The sequence below is a fragment of the Moschus berezovskii genome, chromosome 3 (assembly GCF_049115385.1).
Source record: "Moschus berezovskii isolate FMDL1 chromosome 3, NW_MosBer_1.0, whole genome shotgun sequence".
NCBI classification, from domain to species: domain Eukaryota; kingdom Metazoa; phylum Chordata; class Mammalia; order Artiodactyla; family Moschidae; genus Moschus; species Moschus berezovskii.
Window position 1 is genome coordinate 52,930,281 of NC_142462.1, and position 15,011 is coordinate 52,945,291.

The 15,011-nt window shown below is 38.6% G+C and overlaps 1 protein-coding gene across 1 annotated transcript in view; it reads right to left on the minus strand.

Moving 5' to 3' along the window:
* RELN (reelin) overlaps positions 1 to 15,011 on the minus strand; it is a 593,433-nt gene that overhangs the window by 426,885 nt on the left and 151,537 nt on the right. The window lies entirely within an intron of this gene.

Sequence of the window (15,011 nt, forward strand, 5' to 3'; positions counted from 1 at the left end):
TTGATTTTGTTGATTGGTCTTTACCCATCACCAAAGACCACCAGGACCACACCTGCAGTGAAACAAGGTTGGACTAACTGGAAGTGTTTGTAGCAAGGGACACCAAGTACTACTGAGAATCTGAGGTATCTCAGTAGGAGGGTGTTAGCAGGAGCTTGTTAAAATATTTGGGTTTGTGTTAGATTATTTCCTGAGTATAGTACTGAAAGTTCTACATCCTGGGAACCCCCTCAGTCTTGTTGGGGAGGTTCCAAGAAAAGGTGGTTTTGATTCCAATCTTGGTACTATTAGAAAGTAGGAGCAATTTTATCACTGAGTATCTTAATTTTTATCTATGAGACATGAGGAATAGAGAAGAGCTAAAGTTGAGGTTGCTAACAGCAGCAGCGATCACATTAGCATGGAGAGGTAATGTTGGTCATGCTTTTGGTTTGTACTGTGTTCTTGCTTTTGTCTGTGTTCAGGCATGATTAAAAAGTGGTCTTGTTTTTGTCTCAAACCACGTCTACTCTGTCTCAGAGTAGATAACCTATGAAACTGTTCATTTTCAACAAGAGATCATCATGGCATAGCTGAGTATCAGGTCAGATTCCAGCTGAATTATCAGGAGATGCTTTTTCTCATTTGTAATAAGATGATCTTCTCATGTTTACCTCAGATATAAAATATTAATAGGTAACTTAACACTAAGAAAATGAACTTGATTTTTAAAAACAGGCAAAAAAGTTACACAGATGGCAAGTAGGCATATGAAAAGACGTTCAATATCATATGTCATTAGAGAATTACAAATTAAAACAATGAAATGCCACTACACACCTAATATGTGACCAAAGTCCAAAATAATGACAGTCCTAAATGCTAGTGAGGATATGGAGCTACAGAAATTCTTATTCATTGCCAGTGAAAATACAAAATGGTATAGCCACTTTGGAATAAAGTTTGGCATTTTCTTACAAAAATAGACATACTCTAACCATATAATCCAGAAATCACACTCCTTGGTATTCATTCAAATACACTGGTAATTTATGTCCACTCAGAAACTTGCACATGGATGTATATAGCAGTTTTATTCATAACTGTCAAAACTTGGAAGCAACCAAGACATCCTTTAGTAAGTAAATGGGTAAATAAAGTGTGGTACATACAAACAACGGAGTATTATTCAGATCTGAAAGGAAATGAGCTATCAAGCTATGAAATAACATGAATAAGTGTTATGCTGTCCTGTGCTGTGCTAAGTCACTTCAGTTGTGTCCAACTCTTTGCAACCCTACGGACTAGAGCCCGCCAGGCTCCTCTATCCACGGGATTCTCCAGGTAAGAATACTGGAGTGCGTTGCCATGCCCTTCTCGAATAAACAAGTATATATTATTAAATGAAAGAAGCCAATATGAAAGAACTGCATGCTGTATGATTCCAACCATGTGACATTTTGGAAAAGGAAAAATTACAGAGACTGTGGTTGCTAGGGGTTGGGAGGGAAGAAGGGAGATATGAATAAGCAGAGCACAGAGGAATTTAGGCCAGTGAAACTATTCCATATAATAATACAATGGTGAATACACGACACCAAAAATGAAACCTAGTGTAAAGTATGGACTTTGAGTGACAATGATGGGTCAGTGCAGGTTGATTTGTTATAACAAAGATACCACTGCGGTGCAAGACACCCAGAAGGTTGGAGGAGGGTGGTGTACAGAAAATCTATGTACCTTTTACTCAATTTTTCTGTGATCTAAAACTGCTCTAAAAATAAAGTGTATTAATAAAAAACATTGCCACGAGTGGACAGTTAAAAATTTAATAAATTGGCTTTGTGAATTTGGGTAAACAGCTTCTGTCTGAGATAGTTTACTAGTGTATAAAATGAAAACACCATGTCCACTCCATCCTAAAGTTATTTGGAGAATTAAATTACCCAATACATATGGAAGCATCTGGTACAGTACTTCCATGTTTGAATAGGTACCCTACCTACATGCCATCACAACAGTCCATTCATCACTCCATCATACCCTTGAATACCTCTACAGAGAGTCTATGAGGGACTATGTCTTTAATTTTTGTATTTCAAGCAACTATCACAATGTATGACACACTGCAGATACTCAAGAAATATTTTCTAAATAAATATAAAACAAATAACTATAAAAATAAAAGAATATAAATTATACACATATTTTATATCAACTAATGAAACAGAATCTTCTAGAATAGCAAGTTGTTCAGAATAGGTCATACTGGCCAAAGAAATAGAAGAACAAGTATATATTTTGACATATCCTAATAATGCTCTTTTTTCTCATTCAAATGTATACATATATAAATGTAAATTTATATATAAATTTAAGCTGTATCTTGCAACAAAAGGATGAAAATCATTAAGTCAAAGAAACTACAAGGTTAGAGAAGATGACAGACTTCCAGGGAAATCATAGAGTGCCGAAGGAGACTCAGTAGCTGTGACTAAAGAATTGCCATGCCTCTCTGGTCAGGCATAAAGCAGGGATCCAGTGTATGGAAAATGACACATCTGCAGGAGTCAGCCTGGCCAGAAAGGAAAAGCAAAAGTTACAGCCGCAATTATGTGGGAAGGGAAATGAATCAAACAAAATAAGGTTTCAGGGTCTCAGAACCTTGGTAACAGGATTCATATTCAAATACCTCCCCACTCCTCAAAGTTCTTCTGAGAAAATGAGTCAATGTCTAGACTGCATATTATTTGAAAAAAATTTATAAGGTAGATATAGAATTTCAATTGCCTCATGCCCTATGGGTAAACATGCCCTATGGGTAAACACTCCATAGGATAACATTCTTGCAATTCAATCGTCCAGCACAGCAGTTCCCCAACTTGGCTACACAGCAGCATCACCTGAAGAGATAGAATAAATACCAGTTCCCAGACATTCTGAGTGAGTCAGCAAAGAAAACAATATTTACAGTATCCCTGTGTTGCATCAAATGTTGGGTTAGACCATATTTAGGTACATACAAGAAATACAGGACATTGTCCGTACCTTGAAATGACTTCAGCTGAGAAGAGAAAACTGGAATAAACTAACATTCCAAATAAAACAGCTAGAAAATAAGCAAGCGCTAACTGGGTGCTATTTGTGAAAAATACAAAAGAGAAAGTGATTAATGTGGACAACTATAAGGACAACTAATGCTTCTTGAGCGCTTACTATGGCCTGACACTCTTCTAAGCACTTCATGAACTTGTTTAAGGCTTTTAACAATCCTATGCAGTAAAAGCTGTTATTTTCTCCATTTTACCCATTAGGAAAATAAGATAATGGAGGTAAAAACTCACCTATAGTTTATATAGCAATGGCAGTACAGCCTGGATGCAAACCAGCACCCTTGCTGCACAGTCAGAAATGACTCTGTTAACAACAAGGTCCTATTGCAGAGCATGGGGAAATATATTCAAAATCTTGTAGTAAACCATGATAGAACAAGTAAAAAGAAATGGCTCTGTTGAAGAGTTGAGTTTTGAGGAAAAAGCTAAGATTTTCCATATTTGTTTACGCACATGAGGCAGCGGAGCATAAGCACAAGACTGTACCCTTAGCTCTGTCACCCACTGCTGCATGACTTTGGTCAGGGTGCTCCCTCTCAAGCTTCAGTTTCAACAACTATAAACTGCTGGTCCATGATCACTAAGACTCCTTTCAGTTCCTTAGCTCTCTGAGTACAATTTAAATGAAGAGAAGAAAAATAGGACGACAGCTCACAAAGGCAGATATAATGGACTGCTGCTGCTGCTGCTAAGTCACTTCAGTCGTGTCTGACTCTGTGTGACCCCATAGACGGAAGCCCACCAGGCTCCCCCGTCCCTGGGATTCTCCAGGCAAGAACACTGGAGTGGGTTGCCATTTCCTTCTCCAAGGTGTGAAAGTGAAAAGTGAAAGTGAAGTCGCTCAGTCATGTCTGACCCTCAGCGAACCCACGGACTGCAGCCTACCAGGCTCCTCCATCCATGGGATTTTCTAGGCAATAGTACTGGAGTGGCTTGCCATTGCCTTCTCCGGATATAACGGCCAGAGGTAGGCATATAATGAGAACCAGGAGAAGGAGAGGAGTCAATCTCAGCTTCCAGTGTTCTGTGAAACACAATTTACTGCATCCGCCATAGTGATCTTTTTAATGGCTTTCATGTCATGAAAGACATATACCATCTAAGTAATAAATGTGATTTGGAAGCCTACTCTTAGATAACTTTAATTTGAATTTGATAATGAATTTAAGGTATGATGGTGTTTTCCCCTGCTGCATGCTGGATAATAGGATATATACATTGAATTTTAATATTATTTGAAAAAGAGAAAATCAGATATATGATAAAAGAATTTAATTACACTGTGAATCTCAGGCAGGTATATACATATAAAATATATATGTGTATAGTGTAGTTACAATCAATGTTTTATTTCCATTGTTGTGGCTATGTGCAAACTTTCATACAAAATTGTTTTCTGCGGAATTCTTTTGCAAGAGAATTGGACCATGAGAGAAAGAAAGCACTTCAGGAAGTATGGTTCTCTTGGCCTAATTATGGACAAAAAAGTAAAGTATATCTCTCAAACTGTGAGTCTCTATGAGATTGATAACCGTTTTGACAAATTTTAAATCACTGATATTACAGATATATTTTCCTTATCATGTACACACATGTGAAAAATAGGAATATTCACAATCTAGTTATGATTTCCGTATCAAGAAATAATCAATATAACTTTACAAAACAACTATTCATTTGACAAAGCATGAATGTTTTTAATTCATTAAGTTCTTCAAGCTACTGCATATCTAGTTTAAAAACATCTAGCACCTGTTTTCTTAAAGTTGTGGTTAAAGGATAGGAATCCATGTAAAAATTTCCTTTATCCACATTATACTTATGCAAGATTAGGCTCACAATGTCTTTAATTGTTCTCAAGATGCTTCCATGATACCTTTTAAGACAGTGATACACATTTCTATGCCTTCCAGGATGTCATTTTTCCTTGACATGTCTTCAGTTATTTTAAGTTTATGACTAAACCTTGTATGAACTCCATTTTCCCTCAGGAATACTCTTCTATGCTTTTAATGTGCATATCTTGGGTCTTCAGAGCTTTAACTAGAATTTCTATGATTCCTCCATCTTGAAAATAAAATGTACATATCCTCATAAAAATGTAGGCCATCCACTTCCAAGAAATACTCTGAAGACTTTATTACCAAAAAATAACCAAGGTAGTAGGAAAATTACACATTCATGTTGGGTGTATTTTATAGATTAAAGATGTGGATTACTCCAATCTGTTCAGTCTGTTATTTGCCATGGTTATTGTTAAAGTGGGTAGAAGCATGTCCTGGTTTTTTGTGGAATTCAAGAAATAAGGCAACTGGGGATGGGATATCACAAAATAAAGGAGTTGGTGATGGACAGGGAGGCCTGGCGTGCTGTGATTCATGGGGTCGCGGAGAGTCGGACACGACTGAGCGACTGAACTGAACTGAACTGAACTGAACATTAAGATTAGAGATTTTTGATTTTTGATTAGAGATTTTTGAAGGTAATAAATGTAACCTTCATATATAAAAATGATATCATTTTAAAATAAGTATTTTACTGTTTCAAACACTTTCAGAAAGTATGGCAGAATATTTTGTCAGGAAGCTTAGTAAATATATTAACTTGTATCTATATAAAAATTATAAGAAAAAACATATATTTATGATGTTTTGTTTCCCTTTATTTTCATCACTTGCTCTTTGTTTAAAAGGGATATCTAATCAACAACACTATAAAGCAATCATCCTCCATAATAAATACAAATTAAAAAGACAAAAAAAATATCTAAAAACTTACACCAATTAATAAAAAAGTAGACTCTTCTAAAAATGCAGTCTGGAAAGTCAGTCTTATAAGTGAAGAGAGAAAATGAATTATAGAGTTCCTTTATATCATCCTTTAATCTTTTCATCTGATTCAAATACAAATAAATGTTTACTTACAGAATCTGTCTTGTCTATTATTTGCCTTCTTTGCTAGGTTAATGTACACAAATATCTCAGCAAAGCTAAACATGATTTTATATGCTGAAAAGTAATCACTGAACTTCCTGAAAACATCCTCATTGCAGCTTATCTGTGAAGTACCAGCCTGATGAAAATGGATACGAAAAGAACAGCTTTCAAGCAGTGGTACAAGATAATGAAGAGTATGTGCGCCCACACTCACACTTACGCAGTGGGTGCATTTAACTTGTGAGGCACTGATTTGAAGGCAATTCAGTTTCAGATTTAAATCTAGAAGCAAAAAAGTACTAAAATCTTTTTTAAAAAAATCATTCTGGAAGTGTATGTTCTATGGGCATACGTTAGAAAATGCATGGGATCCATGCTCAAAGAATTTATTCTAAGTCAACCTGATTCTTTCTTCACTCACTGCAAAGTTGATAATTCCTGCTGTTGTCCTCCCTCCCCATCCCTCTCCAAGCACTACCATTTATCAAATGCCCTCTCTGTGCAGGTGTTTTACCCACATTACTATCTTACTTACTGCAGCGGCAGTAGAAGGGAAAGTCTGAGAGCACAGACCCTGGAGGCAATCAGCCAGGGTTCAGACCTCTGTTCCACTACCAAGGAACTGTGGAATCTTAGGCCAGTTACCCAAACACTCTGTTCCTCACTTTCCTCTCCAGGAAAATGCAGATGATAATACCAGGGGGGCTCGAAGATTAAATGAACACACGCACACAGTCAGTACTATATGTGTTAGCTGTTATTATCATTCCCGCTTAAAAGATGCAGGAGAATTACCAAGAACCACTGGATTTCAGTAACTTGCCAACATTGAAACACATGTCAATAACAGAGCTAGCAAACAGACCTGGAACACAAAGCCATCTGCTGTCTCACACTGTCCACTGACTTCTTCCTCCTTCTGCCCTTCAGTGGCAGTACTTCAATTCTAGTACAGACCCCTGTGCTGATGCAAGAGAACTCTAAATCCAGAGATCAAACATAAACCATCTGAGAGTGAACCTGAATAGAGGGCCTTCCTCTAGGCACAAACTCAAGTGCTCTCCCCTCCTCCTCCACCTCTCTGTCATTAATTTCTCACCAGATAATTATTGGATAACTTTTTTCCTCTTAGTAGACATGTCTTAGTAGACATGAATTAGGTACTGTTGTGAGTGAGACATTTTCAGATCAAAATTGCTCTGTAAGGTGCAAAGTCATCCAGTTACACTTAGGTCTATGTGGCCTAAACACTGAGTTTAACAGAGCAGCATCCTTTCCAAAGAGCTATGTAAAGTCTGCACTGTATTTAACTGAAGCTCTCTGGTCCACTGTTTCAGAGTATATTTCTGCTGTCTTTCCTCCTAATACTGCATACTCTGCCTCTCCTCTTAAAAGTTGCTCAGTGGTGAAGTGGAGAAGTTCCTAAGTGCTCCTTAGGAAGCATTACTACGAACAAAGTCAGTGAAGGTGATGGAATTTCAGCTGAGCTATTTAAAATCTTAAATGATGATACTATTAAAGTGCTGCACTCAATATGTCAGCAAATTTGGAAAACTCAGCAGTAGCCACAGGACTGGCAAAGGTTAGTTTTCATTCCAATTCCAAAGAAGGACAATGCCACGGAATGTTCAAATGATCATACACTTGCATTCATTTCAATCCTGTAAGCTATGCTTCGGAAGTACCTGAATTGAGAAATTCCAGATGAACAAGTTGGGTTTAGAAAAGGTAGAGGAATCAGAGATCAAATTGCCAACATCTACTGGATCATGCAGAAAGCAAGAGAATTACAGAAAAACATTTACTTCTGCTTCATTGACTAGACTAAAGTCTTTGACTCATGAATCACAACAAACTCTGGAAAATTCTTAAAGAGATGGGAATACCAGGCTACCTTACCTGTCTCCTAAGAAACGTGTATGCAGATCAAGAAACAACAGTTAGAACTGGACATGTGAAAGATGATTGGTTCAAAATTGGGAAAGGAGTACAACAAGGTTGCATATTGTCACCTAGGTATTTAACTTACATGCAGAGTACATCATACAAAATGCCAGGCTGGATGAATCACAAGCTAGAATCAAGATTACCAGCAGAAATATCAACAATCTCAGATATGCAGATGATACAGGAACTAAAGAGCCTCTTGATGAATGTGAAAGAGGAAAGTGAAAAAGCTGGCTTGGAACTCAACACTTAAAAAACTAAGATCATGGTATCTGGTCCCATCATTTCATGGCAAATAAAAGGGAAAAAAGTAGAAGCAGTGACAGATTTTGCTTTTTTGAGCTCCAAAATCACAGAAGACAGTGACTGAAGCCATGAAATTAAAAGACACTTACTCCTTGGATGAAAAGCTATGACAAACCTAGACAGAATATTATAAAACAGAGACACCATTTTGCCAACAAAGGTCTGCCTAGTCAAAGCTATGGTTTTCCCAGTAGTCATGTACAGTTAGAGTTGGACCATAAAGAAAGTTGAGCGCTGAAGACTTGATGCTTTCTAACAGAGAATGAGATGGCTGGATGGCATCACCGACTCGATGGACATGAGTATGAGTGAACTCCGGGAATTGGTGATGGACAGGGATGCCTGGCATGCTGTGATTCATGGGGTCGCAGAATCTGACACAACTGAGCAACTGAACTGAACTGAACTGAACTGTGGTGTTGGAGGAAATTCTTGAGAGTCCCTTGCACTTCAACAAGATCAAATCAGTCAATTCTAAAAAAAAAAAAAAAAAATCAACCCTGAATATTCATTAGAAGCTGAAGCTAAAGCTGAAGCTCCAATGCTTTGGCCACCTAATGTGGAGAGCAAATTCACTGGAAAAGATCCTGATGCTGGGAAAGATTGAAGGCAAAAGAAGAGGACAGCAGAGGATGAGATGGTTAGATAACATCACTGACTCAATGGACATGAATCTGAGCAGACTCCAGGAAATAGTGAAGGACAAGGAAGTCTGGTATGCTGCAGTTCACGGGGCCACAAAGAATCAGACCTGACTTAGTTACTGAACAACAAGATGATAATCTCTACATGTTGTCTGCCAAAGTCTTTCCAAACTAATTGCACTACAGTGGCCACCGTATATAACAATATTCCCCTCATTTTCATTGCTGCACTTGGCTGAACCTGGATTTCTCCATACTTGGTCCCCACTTCAACCTGCATACTTCTATATTTAAGTCTCATGAGTGTTGGTCTAGTAGGTAGAAACTAAGCTACATGCCTTAACCCTAGGAATTATGGAAATTCTATTTGGGGATGGTGATACCAACAATATGGGAAACTATATAAAAATGTTGGGCAATCATCTAGACTTATGTCTACTGCATTCAGAGGGCAATTTCAAAGTCTATGAAGTTTTAGATTTCTAGATCCAAAAATAGTTGAAATAACTGATAGTCCTGAAAGACCACAGCTTTTAGAACTATTTCCATGGATCTATATATTGAGTTCTTTATCCTTTACCTTGAACAGGCATTCTGCCACAGGAAAAGTACTGCTCAGTCTATTTGATGGACAGGAACAAAAGCTCCCCATACCCTTCCTGCAAAGCCCAATAGATTTCCCCAAAAGTCACATCAGTACAGAAGATGTGACTCTGGTTTCTAACTCTAGATGGTGTAAATCTGGAACAAATGATTATCAGAGCTCCTGTCAAAGGAGGAACATCAATGAGTCAGCATAATATTTATTATCTCAGGTAAAAAATACCACTCACCTCATCTTGGAGTCACTTCAATCTATCATCAAGTTTTTCTGATGTTACTTCAAAATATTTTCAACTGTGTCCCCTCTTGCCTACCCTTTTCCACTATGCCTTTATTTCAGGCTTTTGTTATCTCTTTTTTTGACCAGTGCCAATAGCTCCCAAATTGGTCTTTGTGTTCAGTTTTGCCCCCTAAGGTTAATTCTCAATAGAGGTATCTTTCTAAAGCACAAATCTAATTTTATCATTCTACTGATTTAAATCTTTAAGTTCAATCAAAACTTCATAAAAAAAATAGGCCTAAGGCCAACATGATATTCTGTAACATATCTCTCTATCTGGGATTATTTATCATGATCCCTATTCAAATTTCATATTCTATCAATACCAAACAGTATATATACAGTTGTATGTACTTATCTCTGGCTTTACTCCTGTTCTTTCTGCCTAGATGAAGGGTCAGCAAACTATGATCCATTGGTCAAATCTGAACCATAGCCTGTTTTTGTACAACCACTGAACTAAGAATAGTTTTGCATTATGAAAATTTGTAAAAAAAAAAAAAAAGAGAAAAAATATGCAAAAGAGACCTACTATTATAACCCGAAAAGCCTAAAATACTGTCATGCCATTTACAGAAAAAAGTTTGTTGACCTTTGACCTAAAGTGCCCTTTCTTCCTCTGGCTTGGTTAAATGATTACTTCTCACTTAATACACATATGAGATCATAAATCATCTCCCCCATGAAACTTTCCTGTATAATTCGTTCCTGATGCTTTTGAACTGTGGTGCTGGAGAAGACTCTTGAGAGTCCCTTGGACTGCAAGGAGATCCAACCAGTCCATTCTAAAGGAGATCAATCCTGGGTGTTCACTGGAAGGACTGATGCTAAAGCTGAAACTGCAATACTTCGGCTACCTCATGTGATGAGTTGACTCACTGGAAAAGACTCTGATGCTGGGAGGGATTGGGGGTGCGAGGAGAAGAGGACGACAGAGAATGAGATGGCTGGATGGCATCACCGACTTGATGGACATGAGTTTGAGTGAACTCCGGGAGTTGGTGATGGACAGGGAGGCCTGGTGTGCTGTGATTCATGGGGTTGCAAAGAGTCGCACACGACTGAGCGACTGAACTGAACTGAACTGAACCAAGTTTAATGTTAGGGACATTTCCATGTTCTCATAATACTGAGAATAGTTCTATTATTGAACTATTCATTGCATTACAGGGAGTTATCTGTCTTCCCCTCAGACTGTTATGTTATGAATTTTTTACACACAAAAAATTATGATAGACACATAATAAATGTTTATGGAATGAACTGCTGTTGAATAAAATGAAAGTCACTTAGTCGTGTCTGACTCTTCACAACCTCACGGACTATACATGTCCATGGAATTCTCCAGGTCAGAATACTGGAGTGGCAGCTGTTCCCTTCTCCAGGGGATCTTCCCAACCCAGGTCTCCCGCATTGCACGTGAATTCTTTACCAACTGAGCCATCAGGGAAGCCCAAGAATACTGGAGTGGGTAGCCTATCCCTTCCTCTAGGGGATTTTCCCAACCCAGGAATCAAACCGGAGTCTTCTGTATTGCAGGCAGATTCTTTACCAGCTGAGCTACCAGGGAAGGCACTGCAATTGACATCATATGGTATTACAGTAATTTAAATGGCAGGAGCTCTCCGTGGTATTGGGGAGACTCTACCTACAGCTTCTTCCTATGAGATGGCCAGAACCTTTTGTTTAATGTCTCTCAATTACCTTCACCAGCTTCTATTATGACTTCATGATGTTTTCTGCTACTTTCTAGTCAAATTCCCAAAGAATCCTAACTAACTCTTGTTCAACTCTCTTCTGTTCCAATTAACTGTACATACCTTTTGGTCAGGGCATTTGTTGCTAACCGGAGCCTACATCCTACCACAGAGACTGCAAACTCTAGCACTGAGCTGCCTCAGGTCAAACTACAGGGAGGGAGCACAGCCCTAACCATCAGCAGAAAATTGGATTAAAGATTTACTGAGCATGGTCCTGCCCACCAGAGCAAGACCCAGTTTTCCCCACAGCCAGTCCCTCCCATCAGGAAGCTTGCATAAGCCTCATATCCATCAGAAGGCAGACAGAATAAAAAGCACAATCACAGAAAACTAACCAAAACTAGCCATGTGAGCACATGGATCACAGCTTTGTCTAATTCAATGAAACTATGAGCCATGCTGTGTTGGGCCACCCAAGATGGACAGGTCCTGGCGGAGAGTTCTGACAAAATGTGGTCCATTGGAGAAGGGATGGCAAGTTACTTCAGCATTCTTGCCTTGCGAACCCCATGAACAGTATGAAAAGGCAAAAAGATATGACACTGAAAGACTAACCCCTCAGGTCAGGTGTTCAAAATGCTACTGGAGAAGAGCAGAGAAATAGCTCCAGGAGGAATGAAGAGTCTGAGTCAAAGTAGAAACAATGTCCAGTTGTGGATGTGTCTGTTGGTGAAAGTAAAGTCTGATGCTATAAAGAACAATATATTGCATAGGAACCTGGAATCAAGGTAAATCGGAAGTGCTGAAATAAGAGATGACAAGAGTGAATACTGACATTTTAGGAATCAGTGAACTAAAATGGACAGGAATGGGAAAAATTTAATTCAGGTGATCATTATATCTACTACTGTGGGCAAGAATCCCTACAAGAAATGGAGTAGCTCTCATAGTCAACAAAAGAGCCCAAAATGCAGTACTTGGGTGCAGTCTCAAAAATGACAGAATGATCTCTGTTCATTTCCAAAGCAAACCATTCAACACCACAGTAAAAAAAGTCTATGCTCCAATCACTAATGTTGAAGAAGATGAAGCTGAATGGTTCTGTTCAAGACCTTCTAAAACTAATACCAAAAAAAGACATCCTTTTCATCACAAGGGACTGGAATGAAAAAGTAGAAGTCAAGAGATACCTGGAGTAACAGGCAAGTTTGGCCTTGGAGTACAAAATGAAGCAGGGCAAAAGCTAACCGAGTTCTGTCAAGAGAATGCACTGGTCATAGCAAACACCCTTTTCCAACAACACAAGAGACAGTTCTACACATGGACATTACCAGATAGTCAATACTGAAAACAGATGGATTATATTCTCTGCAGGCGAAGATGGAGAAGCTCTATATAGTCACCAAAAATAAGATCAGGAACTGACTGTGGCTCAGATCATAAGCTTCTTATTGCAAAATTCACACTTAAATTAAAGAACATAGGGAAAACCACTGGGCCATTCAGGTATGACCTAAATCAATACCTTATGATTATACAGTGGAAGTGATAAATAGATTCAAGGGATTAGATCTGATAGAGTGTATGAAGAACTATGGATGGAAGTCTGTAACATTGTACAGATGGTGGTGACCAAAGTCATCCCCAAGAAAAATAAATGCAACAAGGCAAATGGTTGGATCTTAGAAAAAGCAAGGGAATTCCTGGAAAAATCTACTTCTGCTTCATTAACGACGCTAAGGACCTTGACTGTGTGGATCAGAACAAACTGTGGAAAATTATTGAACAGACAGGAATACCAGACTGCCTTAATTGTTTCCTGAAAAATCTGTATGCATGTCAAGAAGAAACAGTTAAAACCAGACATGAAACAATGGACTGGTTCAAAATTGGGAAAGGAGTACATCAAGGCTGTATATTGTCACCCTACTTATTTAACTTATATGCAGAGTACATCATGCAAAATACCAGGCTGGATGAAGCTCAAGCTGGAATCAAGATTTTTGAGAGAAATATCAATAACCTCAAATATGCAGATGACACCACCCTAATGGCAGCAAGTGAAGAGAAACTAAAGAACCTCATGATTTAGTGAAAGGTGAAAGAGGAGAGTGAAAAAACTGGTTTCATGATACAGGATGCTCAGGGCTGGTGCACTGGGATGAACCAGAGGGATGGGATGGGGAGGGAGGAGGGAGGGGGTTCAAGATGGGGGACACATGTACACCCGGGGCAGATTCATGTCAATGTATGGCAAAACCGATAGAATAATATAAAATAATTAGCCTCCAATTAAAATAAATAAATTTAAAAAAACCTCAACATTCAAAAAACTAAGATCATGGCATCCAGTCCCATCACTTCATGGCAAATAGATGGGGAAACAGAAACAGTGATAGACTTTATTTTCTTGGGCTCCAAAATCACTGTGGACAGTGATTAAAGCCATGAAATTAAAAGATACTCCTTGGAAGAAAAGTAATGACAAACCCAGGCAGCATAATAAAAATCAGAGACATCACTTTTCTGATAAAGCAGTCAAGCACAGATGTGAGAGTTGGACCATAAAAAAGCCTGGGTGCTGAAGAATTGATGCTTTCGAGTTGTGGTGCTGGAGAAGACTCTTGGGAATCCCTCGGATAACAAAGAGATCAAACCAGTCGATCCTAAAGGAAATCAACTCTGAATATTCATTGGAAGGACTGATGCTGAAGCTGAGGCTCCAATGCTTTGGTCACCTGATGCAAAGCACTTACTCACTGGAAAAGACCCTGATGCTGGGAAATATTGAGGGCAGGAAGAGAAAGGGACTACAGAGGATGAGATGGTTGGATGGCATGACTGACTCAATGGACATGAGTTTGAGCAAACTCCACGGGATGGTGAAGGACAGAGAAGCCTGGCGTACTGCAGTCCACAGTGTTGCAAAGAGTTGGACAACTGAGGAACTAAACAACAAAGATAGTCACATACTCCCAAACATGTCTAGTTTATTTGAAGTTCCAGGGCAGTATTTCCTACTTGAAGCACAGAACAGTGACTCAGAGTTCTCTAGGTTCCTTTATTTCCTTTCCTTGATGGCAATGGAAGTCACACATTGTGACAGTATAGTCACAATTCGGAAATACCTAAGATTGCCGAGTTCCTGCATGGAGGACAGCTACTCTGAAGAGTCTTCGGCTCCTATCAGACTACTGAGTTGAACTTCAGCTTGGGGGTTAATTTGTTACCACAGCAATACCGGGTTTCCCTGATTAATACATCCTTTTAATATATCTTATCACACTTCACTTAATTCTATTTCCTTTACTAGATTTTAAGTTTCTTGAGAGAAGTGATTGGGCCTTACATTGATTTTGCACAGCATCACTCAATAGTTGTTTGCTAAATGAGCAGACTTCAAAGTCTGTTTTCCTCTTTTACGGCATTTCCTACTGTCAGAAAGAAGAATAATGTTTACTTTATAGCAGTTGAAGGAAAATTATGATGAATGTAAGCTGTAC